General features: G+C 42.8%; 1 pseudogene; it reads left to right on the top strand.

The window, feature by feature from the left end:
* LOC138666403 (zinc finger protein 850-like) overlaps positions 1 to 15,955 on the top strand; it is a 277,228-nt pseudogene that overhangs the window by 76,995 nt on the left and 184,278 nt on the right.

The following is a 15,955-nucleotide window of genomic DNA, read 5'->3' as shown; positions in this document are numbered from 1 at the left end:
TAGCAAGAGAATTTGGCGTAATAGATCACCCCACAGGAGGAGCTTGGTAAGTGCTTTCTGATATTGTATCTGCTCGAAGGATGACCTTCCAATGGAAAGGGTCAGTCATAAGGATTTGCCAGTGTCTCCCTAGAATTTCTTTGAAATCCATCCACTGGTTATTGTAAGGGGAGGTGAAGCGGATTTGTCCATCTCTTGCTTGTCTCTGGATTTTGGTCTGGCTAGGGTAAATTAACCCTTCTCTGGGCACATGTATCACTCTTCTGTATCCACGCAGGATAGAACGTTTGCCCCTGTCCAGGAATCTTTTCCAGCTTGTTTATCAAAGAAAGGGTCCTCCGAGCAAGGTCTTTTTGCCCTGAGAAATTGTCCCACTGAGATGCTTCTAATTGTAGCAGGGGGTGCGCTGATGTGGCATGTAGGAGGGAGTTGGTTGCAGTAGGATTCCTGAATAGGTCCGTGGTGATTCTGTCTTCTCGGGAAACTCCTATTTGGAGATCTAGGAAGTCTAAATCCCTACCAAATGTGTAGGTAAGCTTGATGTTAAGGGCATTGTTATTTAGTTTGCTCATGAGTGCATAGAGATGTAGTTCTTTTAAAGCCTATTTTTCCTCCTTATTCACATTTGATATTCAAGAGGGTTTTTTGGGGTAAGGATTCAATGTCTGAAGTAGCTAACTTTGTAAAAATTTCAATTGCCGAGAACATGCTTAGAGGAGGGAATTTTTGGGATTTGATAAAGAAGTTGGTAGGAAAGTTACTTACCTCTCCAGTGCTGTTTTCCCCTAATAAGGATTCAAGGTTTTTAATGGCTTCTTTTTCTTCAGCTGAGGTGAGGGTATCAATTGGAGCATTCTTGTGATGTAATTTTGTGAGAAGAATGCCCTTCCAATTCATTTTGCCAATTTTCGTCCTATCCCTCACCCTGGCTGGACCTCCCCATTGGACTCGTATACAAGTGGAAGGCCTCCACCTTTCCCCCCCTCCCCTTACACTCTCTCGCCAAAACTCCGGCATCTTGTTTTATGCCTATATATAATCTCTTATTGAATTGATATCCTTTAAGTGAATCTTCATACATGGTAAGCCTTTTGATCCTATTCGTTTATCGGTTAGCAGGGGCATTATCCCCCTCCCCAGAAGCCATACTCCCCATTTTTATTGCACTTTTTTACTGGTAGCCCTCACTATACTTATGCCCTTACCTTCAGGTCTTGCTGCCATTTTTTTTCTTCCCACTTGCCCTTCATGGATCTTCATGTACCACCTACCCTTTAACCAACTTAATAACCTTAACAGCTAGTCTCTAATCATCTTTAAATTCATCTCTTTAATATTTCTCAATACATCACTCTTCATTGTTTCCAACACCCCTAGTCCGACTCCGACCCCCCTACCTTGTATTCCTGCACCTCTCCCCTCTCATCACCATTCTCTATTTTAGAGCAACTTCGATATATGATTGCATGTATCTTTAATGGCACTTCTCCTGATTCGATACAGGTCACTATATTGCATATCTTCCCTTGTTCTTTCTCCATTATATACTCACTCCTCACATACCCAGCACTCATGGGCTCATTTTTCTCCTACCCCTTCTCTCTTTGCCTCGCAGTCATATCGACATGTGGTGACTCCGCTCCTACCCAGTCCTTGCTCAGCCCAAACCCCGGCTCCTTGGATCTCTCTGGAAATCCCCAGCACTTGTTCCGATACGAGGCCTCCTCTGACTCCCGGAAGTGCTCGCCCACGTGACCTCAGTGCGTTCCACTGCTTGCCACCGAAGTCCCTTTTGCTTAGCAGGCATGGGTCCCATATCAAGTGCTTTTGATGGACATCCCACCATCCTATCACGGCCATGACCATCACTACTACAGGGTATTTAAACTGTTATGATTAGGTAATTCAGAACCACAATGGACCTAGTGGTTAAGAGCACACAAAGTGACCTGATAGTTACTAACATGGGACGAGCTCTGAGACGTGGAAACTCTGTTGACCGCAATCCCTAATCCTATCCAACCACACTAGAGGTAGCCGTGGATTGCGCCTAACGCTCCCTATGCAACTCGGCACAGCCTGAGAAACTAACTAGCCCTGAAGATAGAAAAACAAGCCTACCTTGCCTCAGAGAAATTCCCCAAAGGAAAAGGCAGCCCCCCACATATAATGACTGTGAGTTAAGATGAAAAAACAAACACAGAGATGAAACAGATTTAGCAAAGTGAGGCCCGACTTACTGAATAGACCGAGGATAGGAAAGATAGCTTTGCGGTCAACACAAAACCCTACAAACAACCACGCAGAGGGGCAAAAAGACCCTCTGCACCGACTAACGGTACGGAGGTGCTCCCTCTGCGTCTCAGAGCTTCCAGCAAGCAAGAAAAACCAATAAAGCAAGCTGGACAGAAAAAATAGCAAAACAAAAGTCACACAAGCAGAACTTAGCTTATGCAGGAAAGATAGGCCACAGGAACGATCCAGGAGGAAGCAAGACCAATACTAGAACATTGCCTGGAGGCCAGGATCAAAGCACTAGGTGGAGTTAAATAGAGCAGCAACTAACGACTTAAGCTCATCACCTGAGGAAGGAAACTCAGAAGCCGCAGTACCACTTGTGACCACAGGAGGGAGCTCGACCACAGAATTCACAACATTAAACATACTGAGTCACCCCTATTAGACATGCCCCAGAAGAAACGATCAGCGAAACGATGCCCATCTGGTGTGAGGGGAACACTGCTTGCCATCCTGACCTTATTATCATCTCTGGGCAGGTAAATACTGACCACTCTGTTTACGTAGTTTTGAATGCACAATTGAGGGGAGTGACAACTTGTTTATTGGTGCCTTTGAGGTGATAAGTACTTGTAGATGTGTACTCTGCAGAGCCCCACAGTGGACTTCATGGCATTACTTAGCACGCTTATCCACTTCTTATAAACTCACAGCCTTATTTCTAGCTTCCTTCCTCCCCTTCCTTTCACCTCCCCAGGTTTAACAACAGGTTTTTAATTGTTTTTGCAACAGTTTCCCCTCCCTTTTTGGAGGTAATATTTCCTGTCTTTTTAAATGGCTTTAGTTTTGTTAATCAATAAGTTATTGTTTTATCCTTAATTTTTTTTTAATCTCTTCTTCATTAAGTGAAGTTACCCACCACCTGATTTTGTTTTTCTGATGATGTTTTGAAGTGCCTTACTCTAATTTAGTGCATTTTTTTTAAACTGCCTTCTTGGTGGCTATTACATCAGCCAAGAAGGTAGGAGAATTATAGGCCCTTTCCATCAGGGACTCTTATCTCCAGATAGTTGAGGATTGAATAGTCATAGTAACATAGTAACATAGTTAGTAAGGCCGAAAAAAGACATTTGTCCATCCAGTTCAGCCTATATTCCATCATAATAAATACCCAGATCTACGTCCTTCTACAGAACCTAATAATTGTATGATACAATATTGTTCTGCTCCAGGAAGACATCCAGGCCTCTCTTGAACCCCTCGACTGAGTTCGCCATCACCACCTCCTCAGGCAAGCAATTCCAGATTCTCACTGCCCTAACAGTAAAGAATCCTCTTCTATGTTGGTGGAAAAACCTTCTCTCCTCCAGACGCAAAGAATGCCCCCTTGTGCCAGTCACCTTCCTTGGTATAAACAGATCCTCAGCGATATATTTGTATTGTCCCCTTATATACTTATACATGGTTATTAGATCGCCCCTCAGTCGTCTTTTTTCTAGACTAAATAATCCTAATTTCGCTAATCTATCTGGGTATTGTAGTTCTCCCATCCCCTTTATTAATTTTGTTGCCCTCCTTTGTACTCTCTCTAGTTCCATTATATCCTTCCTGAGCACCGGTGCCCAAAACTGGACACAGTACTCCATGTGCGGTCTAACTAGGGATTTGTACAGAGGCAGTATAATGCTCTCATCATGTGTATCCAGACCTCTTTTAATGCACCCCATGATCCTGTTTGCCTTGGCAGCTGCTGCCTGGCACTGGCTGCTCCAGGTAAGTTTATCATTAACTAGGATCCCCAAGTCCTTCTCCCTGTCAGATTTACCCAGTGGTTTCCCGTTCAGTGTGTAATGGTGATATTGATTCCCTCTTCCCATGTGTATAACCTTACATTTATCATTGTTAAACCTCATCTGCCACCTTTCAGCCCAAGTTTCCAACTTATCCAGATCCATCTGTAGCAGAATACTATCTTCTCTTGTATTAACTGCTTTACATAGTTTTGTATCATCTGCAAATATCGATATTTTACTGTGTAAACCTTCTACCAGATCATTAATGAATATGTTGAAGAGAACAGGTCCCAATACTGACCCCTGCGGTACCCCACTGGTCACAGCGACCCAGTTAGAGACTATACCATTTATAACCACCCTCTGCTTTCTATCACTAAGCCAGTTACTAACCCATTTACACACATTTTCCCCCAGACCAAGCATTCTCATTTTGTGTACCAACCTCCTGTGCGGCACGGTATCAAACGCTTTGGAAAAATCGAGATATACCACGTCCAATGACTCACCGTGGTCCAGTCTATAGCTTACCTCTTCATAAAAACTGATTAGATTGGTTTGACAGGAGCGATTTCTCATAAACCCATGCTGATATGGAGTTAAACAGTTATTCTCATTGAGATAATCCAGAATAACATCCCTCAGAAACCCTTCAAATATTTTACCAACAATAGAGGTTAGACTTACTGGCCTATAATTTCCAGGTTCACTTTTAGAGCCCTTTTTGAATATTGGCACCACATTTGCTATGCGCCAGTCCTGCGGAACAGACCCTGTCGCTATAGAGTCACTAAAAATAAGAAATAATGGTTTATCTATTACATTACTTAGTTCTCTTAGTACTCGTGGGTGTATGCCATCCGGACCCGGAGATTTATCTATTTTAATCTTATTTAGCCGGTTTCGCACCTCTTCTTGGGTTAGATTGGTGACCCTTAATATAGGGTTTTCATTGTTTCTTGGGATTTCACCTAGCATTTCATTTTCCACCGTGAATACCGTGGAGAAGAAGGTGTTTAATATGTTAGCTTTTTCCTCGTCATCTACAACCATTCTTTCCTCACTATTTTTTAAGGGGCCTACATTTTCAGTTTTTATTCTTTTACTATTGATATAGTTGAAGAACAGTTTGGGATTAGTTTTACTCTCCTTAGCAATTAGTTTTACTCTCCTTAGTCGTGAGGCTTGACCCTTCTTTCTTCGCCAGAGTTGTGTCTGTGCCGAATATGAATCGGGAAGTCTTTCTTCCTTTTTTCTGCCAACATCCTAGAAATCTTAAGGAGCAGACTTTCCACTCCCTAGACGTAGATGTGGTGTTGTCTATCCTCAGTTATGAACTACAGTAGTTAGTGCCCAAAATTCTCTGATTTGCCCACTCCCCACATACAGCTTTGTGTTTCAAACCAGGGACCATTTTTCAAACCTGACTCGAGCCACTTTATGTGATGATAACTTTAGATGCTTTTCTGATTCCACGGATTGTGAAATATTTTTTTCTGCAACACATTGTACTTTATTTTTCTGATAATTCTAGATTGATATATTGTGTTTTATTTTTGAAAATACCTATGGTCAAATAATTTAGAAAGATTTATACCTTTCAAACGTTAAATTTTTGTTTCTCTTAAAACCGATAGAGATCTCAAAGTAGTTAATCAAATACATTCAAAATATTTCTACTTTAGGTCGGCAGCATTTTTCCAACATCCCATTTTATTATTTCAACATCCTTAGGATGATAAAAGGATTACAAGTTTAGCAAAAAGCTTTTATGTTGAACAAAATTTACAAAAGCCTTTTTTTGGGATAACTAATCATTTTGAAATGAATTTGAGGGCCTAGATTTTAGAAAATTGCAGTCTTCTTAGTATCAAAAACCTCATTCAGAAAGTGGAATGCCAAAACTTTTTTTTTCACCAAAATGTTAATATAGTCCCAATTTTGTAGTTTCCTTAAAGGGTGATAGGAAACAGATGGTCCTTACAAAGTATTTCCGAACCTCTGAATCTGCTAATACCCTATAATACGGTTATACGGTACTGTCTGGGCGCATGTCAGGTTAAGAAGAGAAGGAGCGCCATTTAGCTATTTGAATGCAGATCTTGCTGGAATAGCTGTTAGACACAATGTATTTGGGGCACTGTTCATGGTCATCTGGCAGCTCAAAAGATGTCCACCAAGAACGGGCTTGGCGTTACCTACTCCGCTTTCCAGATACCAAGAATTGCATAGATCTCGACTTACTCAGAGACCTCTAGGATTGGGCCGTGGTGACGTATTGTACTTCATGATAGTGGTAACGCTTCTTTGATATGATTTGCGTTTATTTGTGAAAAAAATCTAAAATTTGGTAATTTTCAAACTTTTAATTGTTATGCCCTTAAATCACAGAGATATGTCACACAAAATAGTTAATAAATAAGACTTCCCACATGTCTACTTTACATCTGCACAATTTTTGAAACATTATTTTTTTTTAGGAAATTAGAAAAGTTAAAAGTTGACCAGAAATTTCTATTTTTTTCCAACAAAATTTACTAAACCATTTTTTTTAGGGACCACATCACATTTGAAGAGACTTTGAGGGGCCTATATGACAGAAAATACCCAAAAGTGACACCATTCTAAAAGCTTCACCCCTCATGGTGCTGAAAACCACATTGAAGAAGTTTATTAACCCTTCATGTGCTTCACAGGAATTTTTGCAATGTGGAAGGAAAAAAAATGAACATTTACCTTTTTTCAGAAAATTTTTACTTTAGACCTCACATCTTTATTTTCACAAGGGAAAGATGAGAAAATAGACTGCAAAATTTGGCAGGCACCATGTCACATTTGGAGAGCTCCTGATGTGCCCAAACAGTGGATTCTCTCCACAAGTCACCACATTTTGTAAACTAGATTCCCTCCACAAGTCACCACATTTTGTAAACTAGACTCCTCAAGGAACTTATCTAGATAAGTGGTGAGCGGTGCTTCACAGAAACTTATAACGTTGAACCGTGAAAAAAAAAAAATTCTACAAAAATGTTTTTAGCCCCACTTTTTTTTAGTTTCACAAGGATAAAATTTGTTGTACAATTTCTCCTGAGTACACCGATATCTGATATGTTGGTGAGAACTACTGTTTGGGCACACAGCAGGGCTCAGAAGACAAGGAGCACCTTTTGACTTTTTGAATGCAAAATTGGCTGGAATTGAGAGCAGACACCATGTCGCATTTGGAGAGCCCCTGATGTGCCTAAATAGTGGAAACCTCCCTCAACGGATCCCATTTTGGAAACTAGACCCCTCAATCAATGTGTCTAGATGTGTTGTGAGCACCTTGAATGCCCAGGTGCTTCACAGAATTTTTTCTCTCAAAACTGTTTTAGCTCCAATTATTTTCATTTTCACAACTATCGCAGGAAATGGACCCAAAATTTGTTGTGTAATTTGTCCAGAGTACACCGATACTGTATTTGTGGTCGAAAACTACTTTTGAGTCACAGTGCAAAGCTCAGAAGGGAAGAAGCGGAGTAATGGAGTTCAGATTTTGCTGGAATGGTTTGAGGGGGCCTTGTCACATTGGCAGAGCCATAACACCAGAAACCCCCCATCTATGGGTGCAGTGATCATATTGACACCACAGGTGTGTCACATAATTTTATACCATTTGGCAGTGAAGAAAAAAATAATAAAATTTTTACCTCAAAAAGTTTGTTTTAGCCCCAGATTTTACATTTTCACATGGGGGAAATGGGTAAAAATGGCACAAAAATCTGTCCCACAATTTCTGCTGAACGTGGCAATACCTTATATGTGGCTGTACAGTGCTTCCAAGGTTGGGAAGGGGTTATTTAAATGGGTTGAACATAAACATCCTGCAAAATGTTTAGGAATTGCAACCATTTTTTCTACAAAGGTTCCTCATTTCAGGGGCTCAGAAGTAATTGGACAAATTAACTTTACCATAAATAAACTGTTCATGGTTAATACTTTGTAGAGAATCCTTTGCAGCAATGACAACCTGAAGTCTGGAAACCATGGATGTCGCCAAACGCTGGGTTTCCTCTTTTGTGATGCTTTGCTTTTCTTTAGGACTGTTTCACATGTCCATGTCTCCGTTATGTGTGATGACAGTTTTCACACGTACCGGAGACACGCACACACGTAGACCCATTCAAATGAATGGGTCTGTGCACGTCAGTGTTTTTCCACGGACCGTGTTTCTACGGACCATGTTTCCGTGGGCAAAACACGCTGACATGGCCTTTTTTTACCGTCAGCATTGACGGCAAAACATCCCACACACGTAGAACACACATTGTTGTCCTCTGTGTGACACGCATCGGCATCGGGGAAGAAGCGATACAGTAAGCGCTGTTCCCCGGTGGTAGGTGCTGAAGCTGGCTCTCATCATTCTCCCCTGCTCTGCTGGCGAGCAGAGGAGAATGATGAGCGTTATATTAATGTCCGAACGACATGGGCTCCCCTATTTTCTTTAACCAACCAGACAAAACTCACAGCTGGGGGCAACCCTCAGCTGTCAGCTTCTGTAAGGTTGGTTATCAAGAATAAATGAGTCCCAATGCTGTTTTTTTAATTATTAAAGTATGATCCCAAGGCAGCGGGCATGTTGCTGGGGAGTAATGGTAGAAGCGCACATGGAAATGGCAATGTCAGACATAGGTACATTAGTAGAGGGAGGAAACAAGGAATTCAGTTTTTGACAGGTTCAGTTTCAGATAGAGGGAGGACATAATGTTAGAGACAGCGGTAAGACAATCACTGGTGATTTGTAATAGCAGGCGTGATGTCTGGACATGAGGTGTATAATTGGGTGTCATCAGCATAGAGATGGTACTGGAAACCAAATCTACTGATTGTTTGTCCAATAGGGGCAGTATACAAAGAGAAGAGGAGGGGGCCTAGGACTGATCCTTGAGGAACCCCAACAGTAAGGGGAAGATGAGAGGAGGAGCCAGCAACAGATACAGTGAAGGAGCGGCCAGAGAGATGGGAGGAGAACCAGGAGAGAACGGTGTCCTTGAGGCCGATGGAGCTGAACATACTGAGTTGGAGCTGATGATCCACAGTGTCGAATGCTGCGGAGAGATCCAAGAGAATTAGCAGGGAGCAGTGACCATTAGATTTAGCTGTTAGTAGGTCATTAGAGACTTTAGTGAGGGCAGTTTCAGTAGAGTGTAAAGAGCGGAAGCCAGATTGAAGAGGGTCGAGAAGAGAGTTATCTGAGAGATAGCGAAGGGAAGATTGTAGACACCTTGTACACACGCAGCTCCTGTATATACACTGCTCCGCTCTGTACACCTTATATAAACGCGGCTCTGCTCCGTACACCTCGTACACACGCGGCTTTGCTCTGTACACCTCGTACATACACGGCTCCGCTCCGTGCACCTCGTACACACGCAGCTTTGCTCTGTACACCTCATACACACACGGCACCTCTCCATACACCTTGTACTCACACGGCTCCGCTCCGTACACCCCATACACACACGGCTCCTCTCCATACATCTCGTACACACACGGCTCCGCTCTGTACACCTCGTACACACACGGCTCCGCTCTGTACACCTCGTTCACACGGCTCCGCTCCGTACACCTCATACACACACGGCTCCGCTCCGTACACCCCATACACACACGGCTCCTCTCCATACACCTCGTACACACACGGCTCCGCTCCATACACCTCGTACACACACGGCTCTGCTCCATACACCTCGTGCACACACGGCTCTGCTCCATACACCTCGTACACACACGGCTCCGCTCCGTACACCCCATACACACACGGCTCCACTCTGTACACCGCGTACACACACGGCTCCACTCCATACACCTCGTACACACACGGCTCTGCTCCTTACACCTTCGTACACACACGGCTACACTCCGCACACCTCGTACACATGCAGCTCCGCTCCGCACACTTCGTACACACGCAGCTCCGCTCCTCACACCTCGTACACACGCGGCTCCGCTCCGCCCACCTCGTACACACTCGACTCTGCTCCGTACACCCCATACACATACGGCTCCGCTCCGTACGCCTCGTACACGCGGCTCTGCTACATCCACACTGTAAACCCCTCCTGACCCCACACAACTTCCTCTCATCCAGCTCCATGACAACCAGCACAGCAGAGTCCTGCATACACTGAGGCCCCTGATCATGTGACCCCTGACTCCTCCCCTCCTGTGACCTCATCACAGGTCCTGTGCGCAGAGCAGCCATATATGTGGTGTGTGGCTCTGGGGGTGGAGGTAGGTGCTGGAGATTCCCCATTCTCTTCCTTCTATATCGCCTCCATACTCTGCAGCGCTGCACACACCATTATCCCCGTCCCCATCGGTTCTCGCACCCTCATTAGTCGTTATTCACACTTGTTTACGTTTGCCATAGATCCGCTGTCTCCATCTGTTTATCGCTCTGTTTTTCTTCCATTTTCATGAATATTTACCATTTTTGCGCATTAAACCCATGACTTGTTCATAATTTACAATAACTCCATTTACTTTAGCATGTAATGTGCTGAAAAATGTGGAAATAAACCGATCCGAGTGTGGTGAATTGGGGGAAAAGGACTAAATTCTCCCATTTATTTTTATGTATGATGACGGTGATAACAGAATTATAAATGTGTTTTTTTTTATTTATTATTTTGTGGTTAAAGAAAATTCAGTATTTTGTATACTATGATTTGTTTTGCCATTTTCTGAAGCACTTTAATTTTTCTGTAGTTTTTGTTGATGTCCTCCTCCTCTCCCCTCCACACATCCACTGCCATAGACAGCAATAGTGCTCAACTAACCCTTCCCCACCAATAGGGTTGTTTTTGTCAATTTTTGCTGTAATCTACGGGATGCAATTCAGACCAAACTTCCTCATAATGCAGATTTACATATCACTTGAGAATCCACTGGTGGGACAAAACAAAATATAGAAATAAAAAAAAGACAACACCCACTTTCTACCTTCAGTGATTTCATATTGTTTGGAAAGAGGAGCTTGGAGTAAGTGACTTGAGAAAGTCATGAAGATTGAAAACTTTGATAGAATGATCTGCCTCCAACTACCCCCCCCCCCCCCAAAATGAACTGGAGTATAAGTTGGTATGCATGCAAAACAGGAGCATGTTCACACTCGCCATTAAACAGATAAAACCTAAGACAGAAACAAAATTAACATATCCCCTGCTGTAAGTAAATAAGTAAAAGCAATAGTTGTAAACACCATTTTTGATTAAAAAATGGGTAAAAGCCATCTCACCAGCTTCAATATGTACCCAAATCGGGATGGTCCTAACATCTATAATAATTTTTTTTATTTTTAGAACGCCAACATATTCCACTACATTTTACAATTTTAGAGGGGACTTGTACAGACAATAAAGACGTTACAGAATAAACCTAAATCAGATACCAAAAGAGCTCTTCGGAGTGTCCGATTGTGGGGTCACTTGTCTCCTGGGAGTCACTATAGTGGTTGGAAACAGGATCAGTGTGAGGATTATGTGGTCTAGATTCTTGGCTAGTGAGAATGGACCATGTGGAAGACTGGGTGGTGCTGGGAAACAAACTGGAAGCATCTTCTATCCAACAGACCACTTGTTCGCACTGGCTTCAAGAGCGGTGTCCTGTGCTCTCAAGTGGGACAGGGAATAATAATTTTATTTCTATAGCGCCAACATATTCCGCAGCACTTTACAGTTTAGAGGAGACTTGTACAGACAATAAAAGACATTACAGAATAACAGTAATCACAGAAATCAACAGAGGAGTGAGGGTCTGGCTCGCAAGCCTACAATCTATGAAGAAATAGTGGGGACACGAAAGGTAGATGGCAAAGTGTTCTTATATTGTACGATACATCCATAATATACCAACTAGGGCCTGCATATAACATTGCATGAACCAGTCACTAGCCGGTTTGTGAACAGGACAGACACAAAAGGCTATTTTAAGTGCATGGAACGTGTGTGAAGAGATGCTACGAGGGTCATGAATTTGCAATGTATTTTTAGGGCACGCTTTAAATTGTGGGTATTGGGAATTAATGTACTTTCCTGGGTAGTGCATTCCAAAGAATTGTCGCAGCGCTTCAGAAGTCTCGGAGACAGTAGTGGGAGATTCGGCTTACTGAAATATTAGTCTTAGGTAATTTTTTTCTTACAGTGACTTATTGAATAAGACCTGGGAAAGGTCGAAACATCACTCAAATATAGTCGCTTTAGAATTTTCTCCTGCGCTTTACCTATTTCTATTTTTTTTCTGTTCCCATGAACTGCAAATAAATTTTTTTTGGCATCACCACAAAAATACAGAGTGTGCGGTGAATTTTCATTGAATGGACTAAGGGTCATTTGGCCCTTTACACCAGCACCTCACCATATGACAGAGTGCAGGCTAATACCTTTACTACTAGTCTTAGGTCATTAGCAGAGCAGAGGGTACTGTTATGGTGGTAGAATGAGATGAGGGAGGAGATGTAGGGTGGTGCTGAACCGTGGAGTGCTTTGTGGGTGAGAGTGATAAGTTTATATTTAACTCTGGAGTGGATGGGTAACCAGTGCAATGACTGGCACAGGGAAGAGGCATCGGTGTAACGGTTGGTGCGAAATATGGTCCTGACTGTTGCATTCAGGACGAATTGGAGAGGGGAAAGTTTAGTAAGAGGGAGACTGATTAGTGGAGAGTTGCAATAGCACAGACGAGAATGAATAAGCACTACAGTAACAGTTTTTGCCGAGTCAAATGTAAGAAAAGGTCTAATTCTAGAAATGTTTGTGAAGTTTAGGTGACATGAGTGGGCGAGTGATCAGATGTGGGAAGTGAAGGAAAGATCTGAATCAAATATGACACCCAAGATAGCCAGCATGTTTCCGGAGAGTAATGGTGGAGCCACACATGGAAATGGCAATATCGGGTATAGGTAGGTTAGTGGACACAAAGATTTTAGTTTTGACAGATTCACTAGGACATAATGTTAGAGAAAATGGAAAGACAATTGCTGGTATTTTGTAGTAATGCAGGGTTAATATCAGGAGACGAGGTATATAATTGGGTGTCATCAGTATAGAGATGGTACTGAAAGCCAAATCTACTGATTGCTTGTCCTATTGGGGCGGTGTACAAGGAAAAAAGGAGGGGACCCAGGACAGAACCTTGAGGAACCCTGACCCAGTAAGGAGAAGGAGAGAGGAAGAGGAGCCAGCAAAATACACACTGAATGAGCAGTCAGAGAGGTAGGAGGAGAACCAGGAGAGAACGGTGTCCTTGAGCCCGATAGAGTGGAGCATAGTGAGAAAGAGCTGGTGATTCACAGTTTCAAATGCTGCAGAGAGATCTGGGAGATCAGCAGGGATAAGTGACCATTAGAATTAGCTGTTAGTAGATCATAAGAGACGGTCCGGTCCGGCTCAGACAGGTAATATGTCAGCGCCAATGGCGCTCCACACGATTGAGGTCTCTTCATAGCTTTATAATTCCTTGTAGTTACTTCGGCTATGTAGCCTAGTTGCACTAGCACCAGACACTTTACCAGTTGTTTCTACCTAGAGCACTGTGCCTGTATATACTTACATTAGCCATTTACTTATCATTTTGAATCTGCATCCTTGGGTTATCCTTTTTTGATTGGTTTTTGAGACTTTCTTACTCTATTATACCTGGACATTAACCCTTGAATGATAACAAAAGCACCTTCCTTATTTATGTGATTATTTTCTTTATTATTGTTATTTTTTCTTTGTACCTCTTGGCATATTATTTATACCGGATGGGCCGTCTATTATCTGTGCATTGTGCCCCCACATTTTTTCCTTCCTTTACCTTTTCTGTATGTTTTCTGTAAATTTTTACATTTTAATTAATCATAATAAAATATTTTGTATTTTATGGCGATAGCTTTGTTTTAGAATTAGCTGTTAGTAGATCATAAGAGACTTTAGTGAGTGCAGTTTCATTACAATGTAAAGAGCCGCAACCAAATTGTAAAAGGTTAAGAAGTTTTCTGAGAGATAGCGGATTAGATGGGAGTGGACCAAGCATTTCAGGAGTTTATTGATGAAGGGAAGATTGTAGACAGGTCTGCAGTTAGCAGCGCTGATCGAGGGATGTTTTTTAAAGTAATGGATGTATGATGGCATGTTTAAATGAGGAGGGAAAAATACCAGATGAGAGGGAGAGATTAAATATTTTAGTTAGGTGAGTGGTGACAGCCGTTGAAAGGGACTGGAGGAGATTTGAGGGAATAGGGTCACTGGTGCAGGTAGTGCAGTGAGAAGATTCAAGGAGACTGATCACTGCTTCTTGTGTAACTAGTTCAAAGACAAAAAGTATGAATTATAACTAGTGTTGAGCATTCCGATACCGCAAGTATCGGGTATCGGCCGATATTTGCGGTATCGGAATTCCGATACCGAGTTCCGATATTTTTGCGATATCGGGAATCGGGAAGAAGAATCATGTGTAAAATAAAGAATAAAAATAAAAAATATTGATATACTCACCCTCAGACGTGCCCTGGTTGTAACCGCTGCAACCGCCATGCTTCCCTTCCTAAGAATGAGCGCGTGAAGGACCTGCGATGACATCGCGGCTTGTGATTGGTCGCGTGAGCGGTCACATGAGCGGTCACGCGACCAATCACAAGCCGCGACGTCATCGAAGGTTCTGCACGCGCTCATTCTTAGGAAGGGAAGCATGGCGGTTGCAGCGGTTACAACCAGGGCGCGTCCGAGGGTGAGTATATCAATATTTTTTATTTTTATTCTTTATTTTACACATGAATATGGATCCCAGGGCCTGAAGGAGAGTTTCCTCTCCTTCAGACCCTGGGAACCATTACAGGATACATTCCGATATTTGTGTCCCATTGACTTGTACTGGTATCGTATATCGGTATTGGCGATATCCGATATTTTTCGGATATCGGCCGATACAATCCGATACCGATATTTTCAAATATCGGAAGGTATCGCTCAACACTAATTATAACCTTAACTTGTTGTGAATATTTTTCTGCCCAATGATGACAGAAATATTCTAGGAGTGATACCTTTATTGGCTAACCAGAAAATAATATGTTTGCAAGCTTTCAGAGCACAGTGGCTCCTTCTTCAGGCAAGATTACAAATAGATTAATAAGAAACAAGCACATTTAAAGAATAGTACAGGAGGACATTTGTTAGGGGGTGGGAAGTGTGATGATGAGTCCATACATAAGGGTACCGTCACACTATACGATTTACCTACGATCACGACCAGCGATATGACCTGGCCGTGATCGTAGGTAAATCGTAGTGTGGTCACTGGGGAGCTGTCACACAGACAGCTCTCCAGCGACCAAGGATGCCGAGGTCCCTGGGTAACCAGGGTAAACATCGGGTAACTAAGCGCAGGACCGCGCTTAGTTACCCGATGTTTACCCTGGTTACAAGCGTTAAATTAAAAAAAAACAAACAGCACATACTTACATCTGGTGTCCGTCACGTCCCTTGCCGTCTGCTTCCCGCACTCAGTGACTGCTGGCCGTAAAGTGAAAGTGAAAGCACGTCACCGCTGTGCTCTGCTTTCACTTTACGGCCGGCAGTCACAGTGCGGGAAGCAGAGACGGCAAGGGACCTGACGGACACCAGAATGTAAGTATGTGCTGTTTTTTTTTTTTTAGTTTAACGCTTGTAACCAGGGTAAACATCGGGTAACTAAGCGCGGTCCTGCGCTTAGTTACCCAATGTTTACCCTGGTTACAAGCGAACGCATCGCTGGATCGCATCGCTAGATCGCTAGATCGGTGTCACACACACCGATCTAGCGATGACAGCGGGAGATCCAGCGATGAAAGAAAGTTCCATACGATCTGCTACGACGTATGATTCTCAGCAGGATCCCTGATCGCTGCTGCGTGTCAGACA

This window comes from Ranitomeya imitator, chromosome 2 (genome assembly GCF_032444005.1).
Source record: "Ranitomeya imitator isolate aRanImi1 chromosome 2, aRanImi1.pri, whole genome shotgun sequence".
Classification (NCBI taxonomy): domain Eukaryota; kingdom Metazoa; phylum Chordata; class Amphibia; order Anura; family Dendrobatidae; genus Ranitomeya; species Ranitomeya imitator.
Note: the sequence above shows the minus strand (reverse complement) of the source record. Positions and strands in the feature narration are given on the sequence as shown.